This window comes from Trematomus bernacchii, unplaced genomic scaffold (assembly GCF_902827165.1).
Source record: "Trematomus bernacchii unplaced genomic scaffold, fTreBer1.1, whole genome shotgun sequence".
NCBI lineage: Eukaryota > Metazoa > Chordata > Actinopteri > Perciformes > Nototheniidae > Trematomus > Trematomus bernacchii.
This window is the reverse complement of record NW_022987720.1, coordinates 15,089,716-15,110,414: the sequence shown is the minus strand read 5'-3', so window position 1 is coordinate 15,110,414 and position 20,699 is coordinate 15,089,716. Positions and strand designations below refer to the sequence as shown.

The window sequence follows — 20,699 nt, the reverse complement described above, 5'->3', positions numbered from 1 at the left end:
CCACAGTGTACCCCCCCCCGTTGACAGTTCATGCGTCACATTACATTTACATGTCCCACATTGTCCCACACAAATACTCTCTGTCCCACTTGTGGCTTTCTGTCACCTGGTCACCCTACTTGAAGCATTATTTGTCTAAAGTGTTCATTAATGTGCATTGTCCCTATTCAAATAACAATTAAATGAAAATTAACAAATTGTGAACAAAACTAACATTGCTTTTTATTTAAATGAAATGCATAATATTTCACATCAACAGAAACAACAACGTTTTAACAAATCATATTAAATAATCTGATGACAGAACTGTGAACAGAATGGCTGAAACTTTAACAAACTAAATAACTCAGTTCCCTCTAATCATAAACCCATGTTTGAATCATTGAGTTAGCTCCGTGTGTTGCTGCTAGCATACATAACACCTGACGTGGAAACGTTACTCGTGGATGGGGCTACAGAGCTACTAGAGACACAGTCGAACCCGTGCATTTCTCCCTGAACGTGGTGCACTTTTGCAAGATGTTTAGACAAATTGCTCGTGTTACCGCCCTGACATGCTAAACTCTTATTGCACTTTAGGCAACGAGCGAGACGGGTAAAGTTTAACCACACCTCGGAGCGCGTTCTCTCCGCCATCTCCTCCGTGTGTGTGTGTGTGTGTGTTGCTGCATGTAGCAGCTGCGTGTGTGTAAACTGCCCCGCCCCCTCGCAAGCAGGCGGGGGAGAGATCTCTCGTCTGGATTGGAGAGATCGAAAATACTAAAACGCATTTTGCAGTCTTTTTTGCGTATTAGAAACGGAGTTGGCGACACTAAAACTGCAATATAATGTTTGTGTAGCAATAATACACATGACATATTTTTTAGATGTCTCCAGTACCGATAAAAAGACCGATAACGTCGAGCTTAACGGTACCACGGTCTTATAATTCAGCACGGGGCCCGTTTAATACAGGGGCTCGGTACCCTCCCTACAGGTCGGGTCTTTTTTTGTGTGATGTGAAGGAGATTTTCTGGATTCTTTGACTGGAACGCTGCCCTCCGCTCTGCTGGTGTACTGTGGCGAATTTCAGTCTGGCGAGCTACCCATCGACCATCTAAAAGAAGAGAACTATTACAGTTACCCACCACGATAGTAGGACAAGAACTTGTATCTTTTCCTCTTCACAAGTTGAGAGCCAAGAACTGATTTGATTATTGATTGTGATACTATGTTGAATATGTTATAACTATGTGTATAGAAGTAATGTGATAAGTTTTCTTTCATTTTATTTAAGAATCTGAAATAACATTTCAAATACAGAGTCCTGGTTCCCAAAATTAGAATATATAGCTTAGCTACTACATTTAAATAAAACCATTAGTTTATTAAATAGGGTATCATTAAAACAGAAGTAACAACACTAAATGAATGCCAAAATAGTTATAAAATAAATAGGTACAAATAATTAAAACCAGGATACTCTCAAATTCAAGGTAACTGAATATATATATGTCTTTAACAATGTTTATCTGAAAGAAAGGGAATAAATATTATAGCTTTCTGTACCTTTCCAAACAACGTCTGCTTTGTGTCTTTTCACCTTTGTTGCACAGTATCCATTTTCTCCTGAGCAACCTAGACTTCTGATGTGCTGGTCCACACTGAAATTTCTACATTTATATTAGAGGAGTTGATCGAAACTGATTCGTATAAATAATTCGTTCTCAGCATTCATATTTGGTGCATGGTGTTACATACATCCTTTCAAACATAACTTTTTATTGAACATTCAACATTGCAAATGAAATGTGAAATAATATTAAAAATATAAATGATATATAAAATAACAAATTAATTAAATTATAATAAATTAATTAAATCACACACAACCAAAACAATCAATTAAATAGACTCAGGCTGGAAAACAGAGCTCTCTATCTATCTATATATATATATATATATAAATAAATAAATAAATAAATAAATAAATAAATAAATATAAATATGAGCACACATTGTCTCACAAGCAAAAAAAACCTCCTTAAAACAACAGTCAAGTGTACAGTCCACTGTCCATACAAAGACCCAGATGCCTCAACAGGCCATATCCAAATCTGTTTTTCAAGTTTTCGAGCAAGGAACACCAACATGTTTGCATTGTCGGGCAAATGCATCTTTGATTGTAAACTGTCGGGAAGGTGGGGGCTCCCATCTCCAGCTGCCGTGTTTGCTACCAGCTGGGGAAAACGGAATGGGGTGGTTGTGTTTTAGGTGCTAGTTTTAAAATGCGTGGTATTGCCTGCTTTTGTTGCTACCTTTTTTTAAACAAATGCGACACACCGCCCGGCTCATTCAAGTCCGTAGGTTCGCCTCGTTGATTTGGCTTGAATCCAAAAATACTGCCACCGGAGAATCGAGATGTGTAGTTAGGGTTTTGTAACCAATTCCATTTCGCTTTAAATTCCCCCGCGAGTAAGTCACACGTTGTCTCCCGCTTGTCGCTATATTATTAATTTGGCTGCTGCACGTGCACGCGCACGCGGAGTGTCCTGACCTGGCTGTGTGTCAGCCCCGTCCCTCACAGCGCGCCTGGTCGGCAGCCACAGCGCTCCTAGCTAAATGCTGGTCACATCCTTATGTAAACGGCAATTTATCGAGCTCAGAATAGTTATCGAGTCCATTTTTATTTATCGTACGATAAGTCAATTTATCGATTATCGCGACAGGCCTAATTGTACCTGGTAAAAGTGTTTTGCATTATTCCTTACAGCAATGAATTGATTAATAAATTACTTAATTCATACCTGGGCAAGACAGGCTGCCATATTGATACAATTCAAACCTTTTGCTCACATTTCCAGAACTTGGGTTTGAAGTGCCGTATCTGCAATAAATGCAGCATGTGCATTATCCCAAGATTCACTAAGCTAAATGCTTGTTCATGTTGTTTTATGATTTAGATGTACATTTGTTATTTTCCATTTGCAGTATTCAATCCTGGCTGAAGCCCTCCCGCGCCGGACCTCAACTCCCACGGCGTCCGTGAGTCTTGTGGCGCTGCTTGGACTTCCTGGTGCGACAGGTGAGGCTGCGGCGTGTTTCCAACAGAAGGCCGCCAGAGAAAAGGAGGTTAATAAAGTCCTCAATACGAAGCTGGAGGAGGCCCTGCAGCTCATTGAGGTGCTGCAGGCCACGGGGTCCTTTGAACAGGATGGTAAGTATTTGTTGTTCAAGTCTCAAGTGTTGGATTGTGATTCTATTGTTAATGTTCAACTATTGTACAGGGTTCCCCGCGGGGTCTTAACAGTCTTAAAAGTCTTACATTTGATCATCTGAATTTAAGGCCAATAAAAGGTCTTAAATATGACCAAAAAATAAAAAGTTATGATTGAGAAGGTCTTAAAAATGATCGGATTTGAAAAGGTACTTCTGTGTTTGCGATAGCGTTTAAATGTGTTTTGGGAAATGTCCGGGCTGCAAAGTAACCAGTACGGTAATAGCCTTTCAGTTCCACCCAACAATTTGTATTGAAATAAATCAACATCGAACCAGTGAATCACTAACTTTGTTTCCCCCGCCCCTTATCGGAGAACACCCGCTAGTAACCTAGCAACACAAGCTTCAGCTAGCGGCAGTCAGAAACTCATGTATCTTCCAATCTACTTACAAATAAATATGGGGAAGTGTAAGTTCAACCGTATTTGGTTGGAAAACATCGAATTTAAGTGCTTGGTTGAACCAGTGGAGGGGAACGCTTTTGAAGCCCGCTGCACCTTTGCAAAAAAGGATTAGCGTTTTGTTTGCTAATGTAGCAGTTAGTTAGTGCAGCGTTAGCTAGTGCAGCAACAACACCGGGGGACCTCCGGGCGACGTCAACCCTAAATACCGTAGTTAAACACCAATCATACAACAGCAACAATGAAAGATTGTAGCCAAGGCAGCAGAGCTCTGAATATAGCTCTTGTCATCACACACACACACACACACACACACACACACACACACACACACACACACACACACACACTTGTTGTCTAACACAGTTCTGTGCTGTTATGTTCAGTCATTGTTCTTATGTTGAACATTAATTTACTTAGTAAGTAATTATGGGACGTATTTCTTCTTCCATAGCAATTTTCCTTCATACTTTCTTGCCGTGAAATAGGTCTTAAATTCTATTCAAAGTGGTCTTAAAAAGTCTTAAATTTGAGTTGGCGAAACCTGCAGGAACCCTGATTGTAGTGTTACATTGACTGTTGTTTTGGCTGGACTATCCCAATTGTCTTTTCGTTTTTCAAAAATGAACATGTTATTTAATTAAAGCAGTCCTCAATATATGACTCGAAGGTATCTTATGTTAGAAGCAGTGTTTTCCCCTAGGATGGAGTCATAGCAGCGGTGCTAAGGCACGTGGGCCCAGCATAATGTGAGCGCGGAGCGCGTGGATTTTTTTTGTGTGCACGTGCGAAGTGCGCCCCGTCAATTTGTTTCTATGTGTCTGCCAGCACAAGAAAGGCTCTTGAGGCCTAGTACCAAGGCCAGTTCTAGCCAATTTGCTGCCCTAGGCGAGATTTTATATATAAATGAAAAATCTCTACAACGGACAAATACACTACAAAAACAGAAACTTATTGACATGGGTAAAATACGTCAAAATGGCTTCAAATGTATTCAGTATTGTATGAACATGTTTGAATTGGGGGGTGGACGTCAGAGACGCGGACAGACGCGAATTCGCTCCGACGGCGAGCATGAAGCGGTGGACGCGGTGCGATTGAGGCGATTGAACGGTGCCGCGTCAAACGCGAGAGTTCAATTTTTTCAACTCGAGCGTCAAATTCACGTGACGCGTTCTCGCGGAAGCCAATCAGCGGTGAGGATCTCAGCCTGCCGTCACTGACGTTCAACCAGAAAACATCAGCCGTTAGCTATTAGCAGTTAGCACACAGAGCTCACAGCTCCTCATATCTGTTCAGAAACTGGACAAAAGTTAAACAAGTACAAACCACAGACTGTCTGTGTCATGGCGAATACAGTCGCTGGTTTATTTATGTCTGTATGCTGTAGGTGGTGATGGAGGAGACGATCTGTCCAATCAGCCTGTTGAGGTTGGCGTAGGTTGGGCGTAGTTGTTGGCTGCGTCCTCCTTACCAGTGATCAGCTGCTCGGGGTGGAAGAGCTGGCGGCAGGTTCCTTAAATGATGATGATGAGGAGGTGAAGGCCCTTCGGCGAGAGGGACAATTGTTTATTGTAAGTATAACACTTTCCATGTGAAATGACTGATGTAAATATTGTAATATGTTATTGTGACATGTCACTATTGTTTATAGGCCCAATTTAACCTATGTGCACGTGGGACAGACTATATGTATATTTTTAAGCAGAGACCCTCAACCTGGGACAATTATTTAAGATAAAACATCTGTATTGCTGTGTTATTGTACCTAGGCCTGTCACGATAATTAATTTTGTTGGACGATACATTTTCCTGGAAGTTATTGCGATAAACGATAATATTGTCGGCACTGTTGTAAGACCATTTTAGACCACTGACATAATGAATAATATATAATAATAATTTAAAGTACATGTAACCCCCGGTTACTAAGACACTGAGAAATAACATTGACTAAAATGTCAACTTTATTTTAATGCTTAGCACTACATACACAAATAATATAAATTATTTGAAACTACAATAGAAACAATATAGATACACAATATGCAATTTAGGACAACATGATTTAGACAATTCTTCATGAAAACATTTAAATGAGTGTGATTAGATAAATCCCCTGTCCATCTAAAGTGGTTGTAAAGCAAGGCTAAGCCAATCAAAGTTTAGACCCGCCCCGTGTCTGCTGTCTAACAGGAAGTGAGATGGCTGTTTATCCTTTTGGGATAATGACTCAGCAGCATTAGCTCTATAGATTTTAATTGTAGTTATTTTAACAACTTTTCATTTAGATTGACCGACTTTTCTACTTTCCCCCAAGAGCATTGCCTCTTATATGATACCCTTGGTGAGTTGCATGAGAAAATACGGATGTTAAATATGTATTTTAATGAAATTATCGATGCTAAATTAGCCGCGGCTAACTGTTGCTAACGCGTTAGCCTAGCGTGTATCCGTGTTGCTTTATGTGTGCGGGGCGGAGGGATGTGAAGTCACTGCACCGCTCTATTGTCTGTGGTTTTGGCGGTGGTCTTCACGTTGCTTTGCCGCCAGTTGTGGCACATTGAAGGGGCATTGACCACAGCTAGTCTGTTAATTGTTGTGGATATGAGCAAGTTGAGCTAACTGTGGCTGGTTATAGGTTGGCCGAAAATGAGTTAGTACACTTTGTTAAAAATAATAACATGTGTGACAGATGTGTTAAATAAGCTGACTGATAATTGTTGTATTTAGAATTGTTTGTTTAATAGGATTTTAGGAACATGTGCAGTGTATTTTGTTGATTTGATTAATATACAGAGAAGTGCTGTTTCAATTTGCATTTAAACCATTGTATAAGCATTCATTTGACTCTTGGCCTTGTTGTCAGGTCGGTAGGGATGGGTATCGTTAAGGTTTTAACGGTACTACTACTTTTATCGATACCGCTTATCGGTCCGGTCTTTTAACGGTACTCTTATCGGTTCTTTTGGAGAGAAAAATGAGGTAAACTAACTATATGTTGTATGTCAGGGACGACGGATGGAAATTAGCTCAAAGCTAAAATCCGGCATATTTACACTTGAAGCTAGGGTGACCAGATGTCCCGCTTTGCGCGGGACTGCACAGCATTTTCACGACTTTTGGTGCGTCCCGCAAATTGAGACGATGTCCCGCATATTTCATTTTGATTGGCCAAAACGCTTTTTCTGCGGAGAAAGGCCGGCTCGGTTCGCTGACGGCCGGCACCGCCCATTATGATATGTTTTAAACGGCATTATGTAAGTTGCGCTGACAGGCGACAGAGGTCCACAGTGTACCCCCCCCCCGTTGACAGTTCATGCGTCAACATTACATTTACATGTCCCACATTGTCCCACACAAACATACTCTCTGTCCCACTTGTGGCTTTCTGGCACCTGGTCACCCTACTTGAAGCATTATTTGTCTAAAGTGTTCATTAATGTGCATTGTCCCTATTCAAATAAACAATTAAATGAAAATTAACAAATTGTGAACAAAACTAACATTGCTTTTTATTTAAATGAAATACATAATATTTCACATCAACAGAAACAACAACGTTTTAACAAATCATATTAAATAATCTGATGACAGAACTGTGAACAGAATGGCTGAAACTTTAACAAACTAAATAACTCAGTTCCCTCTAATCATAAACCCATGTTTGAATCATTGAGTTAGCTCCGTGTGTTGCTGCTAGCATACATAACACCTGACGTGGAAACGTTACTCGTGGATGGGGCTACAGAGCTACTAGAGAGACAGTCGAACCCGGTGCATTTCTCCGTCTGAACGTGGTGCACTTTTGCAAGATGTTTAGACAAATTGCTCGTGTTACCGCCCTGACATGCTAAACTCTTATTGCACTTTAGGCAACGAGCGAGACGGGTAAAGTTTAACCACACCTCGGATCGCGTTCTCCCCGCCCATCTCCTCCGTGTGTGTGTGTGTGTGTGTTGCTGCATGTAGCAGCTGCGTGTGTGTAAACTGCCCCGCCCCCTCGCAAGCAGGCGGGGGAGAGAGATCTCTCGTCTGGATTGGAGAGATCGAAAATACTAAAAATGACGCATTTTGCAGTCTTTTTGCGTATTAGAACAGAGTTGGCGACACTAAAACTGCAATATAATGTTTGTGTAGCAATAATACACATGACATATTTTTTAGATGTCTCCAGTACCGATAAAAAGACAGATAACGTCGGAGCTTAACGGTACCACGGTCTTTAATAATTCAGCCCCGGGGCCCGTTTAATACCGGGGCTCGGTACCCATCCCTACAGGTCGGGTCTTTTTTTTTGTGTGATGTGAAGGAGATTTTCTGGATTCTTTGACTGGAACGCTGCCCTCATCTCTGCTGGTGTACTGTGGCGAATTTCAGTCTGGCGAGCTACCCATCGACCTATCTAAAAGAAGAGAACTATTACAGTTACCCACCACGATAGTAGGACAAGAACTTGTGTATCTTTTCCTCTTCACAAGTTGAGAGCCAATAACTGATTTGATTATTGATTGTGTGATACTATGTTGAATATGTTATAACTATATGTGTATAGAAGTAATGTGATAAGTTTTCTTTCATTTTATTTAAGAATCTGAAATAACATTTCAAATACAGAGTCCTGGTTCCCAAAATTAGAATATATAGCTTAGCTACTACATTTAAATAAAACCATTAGTTTATATTAAATAGGGATAATTAAAACAGAAGTAACAACACTAAATGATGCCAAAATAGTTATAAAATAAATAGGTACAAATAATTAAAACCAGGATACTCTCAAATTCAAGGTAACTGAATATATATATGTCTTTAAAATGTTTATCTGAAAGAAAGGGAATAAATATTATAGCTTTCTGTACCTTTTCCAAACAACGTCTGCTTTGTGTCTTTTCACCTTTGTTGCACAGTATCCATTTTCTCCTGAGCAACCTAGACTTCTGATGTGCTGGTCCACACTGAAATTTCTACATTTATATTAGAGAGTTGATCGAAACTGATTCGTATAAATAATTCTGTGCTCAGCATTCATATTTGGTGCATGTGTTACATACATCCTTTCAAACATAACTTTTTATTGAACATTCAACATTGCAAATGAAATGTGAAATAATATTAAAATATATAAATGATATATAATAAATAAAACAAATTAATTAAATTATAATAAATTAATTAAATCACACACAACCAAAACAATCAATTAAATAGACTCAGGCTGGAAAACAGAGCTCTCTATCTATCTATATATATATATATATATATATATATATATATATATATATATATATATATATATATATATATATATATAAATAATAAATAAATAAATATGAGCACACATTGTCTCACAAGCAAAAAAAACCCTCCTTAAAACAACAGTCAAGTGTACAGTCCACTGTCCATACAAAGACCCAGATGCCTCAACAGGCCATATCCAAATCTGTTTTTCAAAGTTTTCGAGCAAGGAACACCAACATGTTTGCATTGTCGGGCAAATGCATCTTTGATTGTAAACTGTCGGGAAGGTGGGGGCTCTCCATCTCCAGCTGCCGTGTTTGCTACCAGCTGGGAAAACGGAATGGGGTGGTTGTGTTTTAGGTGTAGTTTAAAATGCGTGGTATTGCCTGCTTTTGTTGCTACCTTTTTTTTAAACAAATGCGACACACCGCCCGGCTCATTCAAGTCCGTAGGTTCGCCTCGTTGATTTGGCTTGAATCCAAAATACTGCCACACCGGAGAATCGAGATGTGTAGTTAGGTTTTGTAACCAATTCCATTTCGCTTTAAATTCCCCGCGAGTAAGTCACACGTTGTCTCCCGCTTGTCGCTATATTATTAATTTGGCTGCTGCACGTGCACGCGCACGCGGAGTGTCCTGACCTGGCTGTGTGTCAGCCCCGTCCCTCACAGCGCGCCTGGTCGGCAGCCACAGCGCTCCTAGCTAAAATGCTGGTCACATCCTTATGTAAACGGCAATTTATCGAGCTCAGAATAGTTATCGAGTCCATTTTTATTTATCGTACGATAAGTCAATTTATCGATTATCGCGACAGGCCTAATTGTACCTGGTAAAAGTGTTTTGCATTATTCCTTACAGCAATGAATTGATTAATAAATTACTTAATTCATACCTGGGCCAAGACAGGCTGCCATATTGATACAATTCAAACCTTTTGCTCACATTTCCAGAACTTGGGTTTGAAGTGCCGTATCTGCAATAAATGCAGCATGTGCATTATCCCAAGATTCACTAAGCTAAATGCTTGTTCATGTTGTTTTATGATTTAGATGTACATTTGTTATTTTTCATTTGCAGTATTCAATCCTGGATGAAGCCCTCCCGCGCCGGGACCTCAACTCCCACGGCGTCCGGGTCTTGTGGCGCTGCTTGGACTTCCTGGTGCGACAGGTGAGGCTGCGGCGTGTTTTCCAACAGAAGGCCGCCAGAGAAAAGGAGGTTAATAAAGTCCTCAATACGAAGCTGGAGGAGGCCCTGCAGCTCATTGAGGTGCTGCAGGCCACGGGGTCCTTTGAACAGGATGGTAAGTATTTGTTGTTCAAGTCTCAAGTGTTTGATTGTGATTCTATTGTTATGTTCAACTATGTACAGGGTTCCCGCGGGGTCTTAACAAGTCTTAAAAAGTCTTACATTTGATCATCTGAATTTAAGGCCATAAAAAGGTCTTAAATATGACCAAAAAAATAAGAAAGGTCTTAATTAAAAATGATCGGATTTGAAAGGTACTTCTGTGTTGCGATAGCGTTAAATGTGTTTTGGGGGAAATGTCCGGGCTGCAAAGTAACCAGTACGGTAATAGCCTTTCAGTTCCACCCAACAATTTGTATTGAAATAAATCAACATCGAACCAGTGATCACTAACTTTGTTTCCCCCGGCCCCTTATCGGAGAACACCCAGCTAGTAACCTAGCAACCAAGCTTCAGCTAGCGGCAGTCAGAAACTCATGTATCTTCCAATCTACTTACAAATAAATATGGGGAAGTGTAAGTTCAACCGTATTTGGTTGGAAAACATCGAATTTAGTGCTTGGTTGAAACCAGTGGAGGGGAACGCTTTTGAAGCCCGCTGCACCTTTTGCAAAAAAGATTAGCGTTTGTTTTGCTAATGTACGTTAGTTAGTGCAGCGTTAGCTAGTGCAGCAACAACACCGGGGGACCTCCGGGCGACGTCAACCCTAAATACCGTAGTTAAACACCAATCATACAACAGCAACAATGAAAGATTGTAGCCAAGGCAGCAGAGCTCTGAATATAGCTCTTGTCACACACACACACACACACACACACACACACACACACACACACACACACACACACACACACACACACTTGTTGTCTAACACAGTTCTGTGCTGTTATGTTCAGTCATTGTTCTTATGTTGAACATTAATTTACTTAGTAAGTAATTATGGGACGTATTTCTTCTTCCATAGCAATTTTCCTTCATACTTTCTTGCCGTGAAATAGGTCTTAAATTCTATTCAAAGTGGTCTTAAAAAGTCTTAAATTTGAGTTGGCGAAACCTGCAGGAACCCTGATTGTAGTGTTACATTGACTGTTGTTTTGGCTGGACTATCCCAATTGTCTTTTCGTTTTCAAAAATGAACATGTTATTTAATTAAAGCAGTCCTCAATATATGACTCGAAGGTATCTTATGTTAGAAGCAGTGTTTCCCCTAGGATGGAGTCATAGCAGCGGTGCTAAGGCACGTGGGCCCAGCATAATGTGAGCGCGGAGCGCGTGGATTTTTTTTTGTGTGCACGTGCGAAGTGCGCCCCGTCAATTTGTTTCTATGTGTCTGCCAGCACAAGAAAGGCTCTTGAGGCCTAGTACCAAGGCCAGTTCTAGCCAATTTGCTGCCCTAGGCGAGATTTTATATATAAATGAAAAATCTCTACAACGGACAAATACACTACAAAAACAGAAACTTATTGACATGGGTAAAATACGTCAAAATGGCTTCAAATGTATTCAGTATTGTATGAACATGTTTGAATTGGGGGGTGGACGTCAGAGACGCGGACAGACGCGAATTCGCTCCGACGGCGAGCATGAAGCGGTGGACGCGGTGCGATTGAGGCGATTTGAACGGTGCCCGCGTCAAACGCGAGAGTTCAATTTTTTCAACTCGAGCGTCAAATTCACGTGACGCGTTCTCGCGGAAGCCAATCAGCGGTGAGGATCTCAGCCTGCCGTCACTGACGTTCAACCAGAAAACATCAGCCGTTAGCTATTAGCAGTTAGCACACAGAGCTCACAGCTCCTCATATCTGTTCAGAAACTGGACAAAAGTTAAACAAGTACAAACCACAGACTGTCTGTGTCATGGCGAATACAGTCGCTGGTTTATTTATGTCTGTATGCTGTAGGTGGTGATGGAGGAGACGATCTGTCCAATCAGCCTGTTGAGGTTGGCGTAGGTTGGGCGTAGTTGTTGGCTGCGTCCTCCTTACCAGTGATCAGCTGCTCGGGGTGGAAGAGCTGGCGGCAGGTTCCTTAAATGATGATGATGAGGAGGTGAAGGCCCTTCGGCGAGAGGGACAATTGTTTATTGTAAGTATAACACTTTCCATGTGAAATGACTGATGTAAATATTGTAATATGTTATTGTGACATGTCACTATTGTTTATAGGCCCAATTTAACCTATGTGCACGTGGGACAGACTATATGTATATTTTTAAGCAGAGACCCTCAACCTGGGACAATTATTTAAGATAAAACATCTGTATTGCTGTGTTATTGTACCTAGGCCTGTCACGATAATTAATTTTGTTGGACGATACATTTTCCTGGAAGTTATTGCGATAAACGATAATATTGTCGGCACTGTTGTAAGACCATTTTAGACCACTGACATAATGATAATATATAATAATAATTAAAGTACATGTAACCCCCGGTTACTAAGACACTGAGAAATAACATTGACTAAAATGTCAACTTTATTTTAATGCTTAGCACTACATACACAAATAATATAAATTATTTGAAACTAAAATAGAAACAATATAGATACACAATATGCAATTTAGGACAACATGATTTAGACAATTCTTCATGAAAACATTTAAATGAGTGTGATTAGATAAATCCCCTGTCCATCTAAAGTGGTTGTAAAGCAAGGCTAAGCCAATCAAAGTTTAGACCCGCCCCGTGTCTGCTGTCTAACAGGAAGTGAGATGGCTGTTTATCCTTTTGGGATAATGACTCAGCAGCATTAGCTCTATAGATTTTAATTGTAGTTATTTTAACAACTTTTCACTTAGATTGACCGACTTTTCTACTTTCCCCCAAGAGCATTGCCTCTTATATGATACCCTTGGTGAGTTGCATGAGAAAATACGGATGTTAAATATGTATTTTAATGAAATTATCGATGCTAAATTAGCCGCGGCTAACTGTTGCTAACGCGTTAGCCTAGCGTGTATCCGTGTTGCTTTAATGTGTGCGGGGCAGAGGGATGTGAAGTCACTGCACCGCTCTATTGTCTGTGGTTTTGGCGGTGGTCTTCACGTTGCTTTGCCGCCAGTTGTGGCACATTGAAGGGGCATTGACCACAGCTTAGTCTGTTAATTGTTGTGGAATATGAGCAAAGTTGAGCTAACTGTGGCTGGTTATAGGTTGGCCGAAAATGAGTTTAGTACACTTTGTTAAAATAATAACATGTGTGACAGATGTGTTAAATAAGCTGACTGATAATTGTTGTATTTAGAATTGTTTGTTTAATAGGATTTTAGGAACATGTGCAGTGTATTTTGTTGATTTGATTAATATACAGAGAAGTGCTGTTTCAATTTGCATTTAAACCATTGTATAAGCATTCATTTGACTCTTGGCCTTGTTGTCAGGTCGGTAGGGATGGGTACCGTTAAGGTTTTAACGGTACTACTACTTTTATCGATACCGCTTATCGGTCCGGTCTTTTAACGGTACTCTTATCGGTTCTTTTGGAGAGAAAAATGAGGTAAACTAACTATATGTTGTATGTCAGGGACGACGGATGGAAATTAGCTCAAAGCTAAAATCCGGCATATTTACACTTGAAGCTAGGGTGACCAGATGTCCCGCTTTGCGCGGGACTGCACAGCATTTTCACGACTTTTGGTGCGTCCCGCAAATTGAGACGATGTCCCGCATATTTCATTTTGATTGGCCAAAACGCTTTTCTGCGGAGAAAGGCCGGCTCGGTTCGCTGACGGCCGGCACCGCCCATTATGATATGTTTTAAACGGCATTATGTAAGTTGCGCTGACAGGCGACAGAGGTCCACAGTGTACCCCGCCCGTTGACAGTTCATGCGTCAACATTACATTTACATGTCCCACATTGTCCCACACAAACATACTCTCTGTCCCACTTGTGGCTTTCTGGCACCTGGTCACCCTACTTGAAGCATTATTTGTCTAAAGTGTTCATTAATGTGCATTGTCCCTATTCAAATAAACAATTAAATGAAAATTAACAAATTGTGAACAAAACTAACATTGCTTTTTATTTAAATGAAATACATAATATTTCACATCAACAGAAACAACAACGTTTTAACAAATCATATTAAATAATCTGATGACAGAACTGTGAACAGAATGGCTGAAACTTTAACAAACTAAATAACTCAGTTCCCTCTAATCATTAACCCATGTTTGAATCATTGAGTTAGCTCGTGTGTTGCTGCTAGCATACATAACACCTGACGTGGAAACGTTACTCGTGGATGGGGCTACAGAAGCTACTAGAGAGACAGTCGAACCCGGTGCATTTCTCCGTCTGAACGTGGTGCACTTTTGCAAGATGTTTAGACAAATTGCTCGTGTTACCGCCCTGACATGCTAAACTCTTATTGCACTTTAGGCAACGAGCGAGACGGGTAAAGTTTAACCACACCTCGGATCGCGTTCTCTCCGCCATCTCCTCCGTGTGTGTGTGTGTGTGTGTTGCTGCATGTAGCAGCTGCGTGTGTGTAAACTGCCCCGCCCCCTCGCAAGCAGGCGGGGGAGAGAGATCTCTCGTCTGGATTGGAGAGATCGAAAATACTAAAAATGACGCATTTTGCAGTCTTTTTGCGTATTAGAAACAGAGTTGGCGACACTAAAACTGCAATATAATGTTTGTGTAGCAATAATACACATGACATATTTTTTAGATGTCTCCAGTACCGATAAAAAGACAGATAACGTCGGAGCTTAACGGTACCACGGTCTTTAATAATTCAGCCCCGGGGCCCGTTTAATACCGGGGCTCGGTACCCATCCCTACAGGTCGGGTCTTTTTTTTGTGTGATGTGAAGGAGATTTTCTGGATTCTTTGACTGGAACGCTGCCCTCATCTCTGCTGGTGTACTGTGGCGAATTTCAGTCTGGCGAGCTACCCATCGACCTATCTAAAGAAGAGAACTATTACAGTTACCCACCACGATAGTAGGACAAGAACTTGTGTATCTTTTCCTCTTCACAAGTTGAGAGCCAATAACTGATTTGATTATTGATTGTGTGATACTATGTTGAATATGTTATAACTATATGTGTATAGAAGTAATGTGATAAGTTTTCTTTCATTTTATTTAAGAATCTGAAATAACATTTCAAATACAGAGTCCTGGTTCCCAAAATTAGAATATATAGCTTAGCTACTAAATTTAAATAAAACCATTAGTTTATATTAAATAGGGATAATTAAAACAGAAGTAACAACACTAAATGATGCCAAAATAGTTATAAAATAAATAGGTACAAATAATTAAAACCAGGATACTCTCAAATTCAAGGTAACTGAATATATATATGTCTTTAAAATGTTTATCTGAAAGAAAGGGAATAAATATTATAGCTTTCTGTACCTTTTCCAAACAACGTCTGCTTTGTGTCTTTTCACCTTTGTTGCACAGTATCCATTTTCTCCTGAGCAACCTAGACTTCTGATGTGCTGGTCCACACACTGAAATTTCTACATTTATATTAGAGAGGTTTGATCGAAACTGATTCGTATAAATAATTCTGTGCTCAGCATTCATATTTGGTGCATGTGTTACATACATCCTTTCAAACATAACTTTTTATTGAACATTCAACATTGCAAATGAAATGTGAAATAATATTAAAATATATAAATGATATATAATAAATAAAACAAATTAATTAAATTATAATAAATTAATTAAATCACACACAACCAAAACAATCAATTAAATAGACTCAGGCTGGAAAACAGAGCTCTCTATCTATCTATCTATAAATATATATATATATATATATATATATATATATATATATATATATATATATATATATATAAAAATAAATATGAGCACACATTGTCTCACAAGCAAAAAAAACCCTCCTTAAAACAACAGTCAAGTGTACAGTCCACTGTCCATACAAAGACCCAGATGCCTCAACAGGCCATATCCAAATCTGTTTTTCAAAGTTTTCGAGCAAGGAACACCAACATGTTTGCATTGTCGGGCAAATGCATCTTTGATTGTAAACTGTCGGGAAGGTGGGGGCTCTCCATCTCCAGCTGCCGTGTTTGCTACCAGCTGGGAAAACGGAATGGGGTGGTTGTGTTTTAGGTGTAGTTTAAAATGCGTGGTATTGCCTGCTTTTGTTGCTACCTTTTTTTAAACAAATGCGACACACCGCCCGGCTCATTCAAGTCCGTAGGTTCGCCTCGTTGATTTGGCTTGAATCCAAAATACTGCCACACCGGAGAATCGAGATGTGTAGTTAGGTTTTGTAACCAATTCCATTTCGCTTTAAATTCCCCGCGAGTAAGTCACACGTTGTCTCCCGCTTGTCGCTATATTATTAATTTGGCTGCTGCACGTGCACGCGGAGTGTCCTGACCTGGCTGTGTGTCAGCCCCGTCCCTCACAGCGCGCCTGGCCGGCAGCCACAGCGCTCCTAGCTAAAATGCTGGTCACATCCTTATGTAAACGGCAATTTATCGAGCTCAGAATAGTTATCGAGTCCATTTTTATTTATCGTACGATAAGTCAATTTATCGATTATCGCGACAGGCCTAATTGTACCTGGTAAAAGTGTTTTGCATTATTCCTTACAGCAATGAATTGATTAATAAATTACTTAATTCATACCTGGGCCAAGACAGGCTGCCATATTGATACAATTCAAACCTTTTGCTCACATTTCCAGAACTTGGGTTTGAAGTGCCGTATCTGCAATAAATGCAGCATGTGCATTATCCCAAGATTCACTAAGCTAAATGCTTGTTCATGTTGTTTTATGATTTAGATGTACATTTGTTATTTTTCATTTGCAGTATTCAATCCTGGATGAAGCCCTCCCGCGCCGGGACCTCAACTCCCACGGCGTCCGGGTCTTGTGGCGCTGCTTGGACTTCCTGGTGCGACAGGTGAGGCTGCGGCGTGTTTTCCAACAGAAGGCCGCCAGAGAAAAGGAGGTTAATAAAGTCCTCAATACGAAGCTGGAGGAGGCCCTGCAGCTCATTGAGGTGCTGCAGGCCACGGGGTCCTTTGAACAGGATGGTAAGTATTTGTTGTTCAAGTCTCAAGTGTTTGATTGTGATTCTATTGTTATGTTCAACTATAGTACAGGGTTCCCGCGGGGTCTTAACAAGTCTTAAAAAGTCTTACATTTGATCATCTGAATTTAAGGCCATAAAAAGGTCTTAAATATGACCAAAAAAATAAGAAAGGTCTTAAATATGATTTAGAAGGTCTTAAAAATGATCGGATTTGAAAGGTACTTCTGTGTTGCGATAGCGTTAAATGTGTTTTGGGGGAAATGTCCGGGCTGCAAAGTAACCAGTACGGTAATAGCCTTTCAGTTCCCCCCAACAATTTGTATTGAAATAAATCAACATCGAACCAGTAATCACTAACTTTGTTTCCCCCGGCCCCTTATCGGAGAACACCCAGCTAGTAACCTAGCAACCAAGCTTCAGCTAGCGGCAGTCAGAAACTCATGTATCTTCCAATCTACTTACAAATAAATATGGGGAAGTGTAAGTTCAACCGTATTTGGTTGGAAAACATCAAATTTAGTGCTTGGTTGAAACCAGTGGAGGGGAACGCTTTTGAAGCCCGCTGCACCTTTTGCAAAAAAGATTAGCGTTTGTTTTGCTAATGTAGCATTAGTTAGTGCAGCGTTAGCTAGTGCAGCAACAACACCGGGGGACCTCCGGGCGACGTCAACCCTAAATACCGTAGTTAAACACCAATCATACAACAGCAACAATGAAAGATTGTAGCCAAGGCAGCAGAGCTCTGAATATAGCTCTTGTCTCACACACACACACACACACACACACACACACACACACACACACACTTTTTGTCTAACACAGTTCTGTGCTGTTATGTTCAGTCATTGTTCTTATGTTGAACATTAATTTACTTAGTAAGTAATTATGGGACGTATTTCTTCTTCCATAGCAATTTTCCTTCATACTTTCTTGCCGTGAAATAGGTCTTAAATTCTATTCAAAGTGGTCTTAAAAAGTCTTAAATTTGAGTTGGCGAAACCTGCAGGAACCCTGATTGTAGTGTTACATTGACTGTTGTTTTGGCTGGACTATCCCAATCGTCTTTTCGTTTTCAAAAATGAACATGTTATTTAATTAAAGCAGTCCTCAATATATGACTCGAAGGTATCTTATGTTAGAAGCAGTGTTTCCCCTAGGATGGAGTCATAGCAGCGGTGCTAAGGCACGTGGGCCCAGCATAATGTGAGCGCGGAGCGCGTGGATTTTTTTTTTGTGTGCACGTGCGAAGTGCGCCCCGTCAATTTGTTTCTATGTGTCTGCCAGCACAAGAAAGGCTCTTGAGGCCTAGTACCAAGGCCAGTTCTAGCCAATTTGCTGCCCTAGGCGAGATTTTATATATAAATGAAAAATCTCTACAACAGACAAATACACTACAAAAACAGAAACTTATTGACATCGGTAATATACGTCAAAATGGCTTCAAATGTATTCAGTATTGTATGAACATGTTTGAATTGGGGGGTGGACGTCAGAGACGCGGACAGACGCGAATTCGCTCCGACGGCGAGCATGAAGCGGTGGACGCGGCGCGATTGAGGCGATTGAACGGTGCCGCGTCAAACGCGAGAGTTCAATTTTTTCAACTCGAGCGTCAAATTCACGTGACGCGTTCTCGCGGAAGCCAATCAGCGGTGAGGATCTCAGCCTGCCGTCACTGATGTTCAACCAGAAAACATCAGCCGTTAGCTGTTAGCAGTTAGCACACAGAGCTCACAGCTCCTCATATCTGTTCAGAAACTGGACAAAAGTTAAACAAGTACAAACCACAGACTGTCTGTGCCATGGCAAATACAGTCGCTGGTTTATTTATGTCTGTAGGTCGTTGTTATGTGTGTGGAATGAGCATATACAACGTTAGCTCAGCCTGGTCGACCCAATCTTCATTCAGAAAACAAGCATTTTAAAAGGTGTTTTGCCTGCCGTCTGTCTGCAGACTTGTCAAGCATTAATTCATGGTTTTTACTAACCGGTATCAGTATGTTGTTACTTCGGCATCATTTAGAAACGTGTATTACAATTTAATCACAGTAAAATATGTTCATTTTGTTGTAGTTGTAGCTCCCGAGCCAGCGCGTCTTGTTTGAATGATGCGAGTAAACACAGCTGGCAGCCGCGGTGAAACTTGAGCGTTTAGAGCGATGCGATAGGAGCGATTAGAGCGAAGCGAATATTCGCATCGCGTCCGGTGTGAACGCAGCATTAGACTAAAATTAACTATCTAAACACTGAAGAGTCCTTTACCTCACTGAGCCTCTCAGTCTGACAGGAGAGCTCTCCTCCATCCTGGTTGTAAAAACATCTACTTCTTATATCCGTTAGCGCAGCTAAGATTCTAATAACAACAGCGCCGGTACCGGTGTGCCCTCTCTCTCTCTCCCTCGCTCGCTCTCTTGCTTCCACGCTCGCACTTTGGCTATGAGCTGCGGGCGCCTGATAAGCCAACATCCCCCACTTTCATCACTTACAGCGCCCATCGTACAGGGCAAATGAAAAGTGTAACCGGGGTGAAAAGGGTGTTACATTTACTTAATTATGAATGTTGTTACATCAAGGCCGAAAATTAGGATGAGCGCCAATGGTCAAAAATGTTTTTTCCCCTCCCAGAGCTACCAGCGCAGCGCCCCCCAGATCTGGCGCCCTAGGCGACCGCCAATGTCGCCTATGCCAAAAATCGGCCCTGCCTAGTACATACAGTGGCAATGTCTTAAGATTTAGCAAAAATACACCTTTATTGAACATACAGTAACACAAATACTACAAATCCACATAACAATCAAAAATGAAAAAGGGTACCTGGCTGGCGCCCCCTAGCAGCGGCGAGCATATTTCAGCAGCGCCGCCACTATTTGTATATAGGGGAGACACTGAGAAGTACAGACAAATAATGAATAATTAGGATAAGGAATTCACATTATAGACTAAACTGTTTCAACTTGGTCAAACATTTGAGCCCAGTGAGTTTGTAAGAGAAGGTTAATAAAGATTGTGTCAAAACATTCTTGTTTTTGATTGCATAACCATAAAATGAGTCTTGAGAAGAAAGGCCATTGTCACTACTTATGTGTTATTGTTTTTATTTGTCTACATGTGTGCAGAGCAAACACAGACGTCCACGCAGACGGAGGAGATGGAATAGTTTTTTTTAAATAGTTCAATATTGTTTGTTACTTGTTAATTTTTTAATAAAAGTTGTTATGTTCATTTGTTTCATGTGGTTGTTGGTTTACTGTTCGCGGTTCATTTTCAGGTTCATGTGTGTAGTTATGATTAAGAAAGTTAAGAGAGGGGGGTGTAGGCAGGGTGCTGTTGTAAATAATACCTTATTCTTTTAATAATGTTAACAAACATCAATGAATTGCTATAGAAAGCATGATACTGTTTTTCCAGAAATCCTCTGCCACACACTTGGCATTTCATTTCCCTGTATCTTGAGGAATATCAACAATTAGTGCTGGCTGTTAGAGTCAGACTGTTGCACAGTAATCATATGCA

At 40.6% G+C, this 20,699-nt stretch overlaps 2 long non-coding RNA genes across 2 annotated transcripts in view; both read left to right on the top strand.

Annotated features, from left to right (window-relative positions):
• The window catches only part of LOC117492177, a 13,209-nt gene extending 10,225 nt beyond the window's left edge, over positions 1–2,984 (top strand). Inside the window, exon 5 of the long non-coding RNA XR_004556828.1 lies at positions 2,971–2,984. This is a non-coding gene — a long non-coding RNA (uncharacterized LOC117492177). The remainder of the gene's footprint in view (positions 1–2,970) is intronic.
• Positions 2,985–3,086: 102 nt separating this feature from the next.
• Positions 3,087–20,413, top strand: LOC117492291. The gene is made up of 6 exons (XR_004556843.1): positions 3,087–3,196; positions 5,050–5,233; positions 9,978–10,203; positions 12,051–12,234; positions 16,962–17,187; positions 20,303–20,413. It is a non-coding gene; the product is annotated as an uncharacterized LOC117492291 (long non-coding RNA).
• Positions 20,414–20,699: the final 286 nt, after the last annotated feature.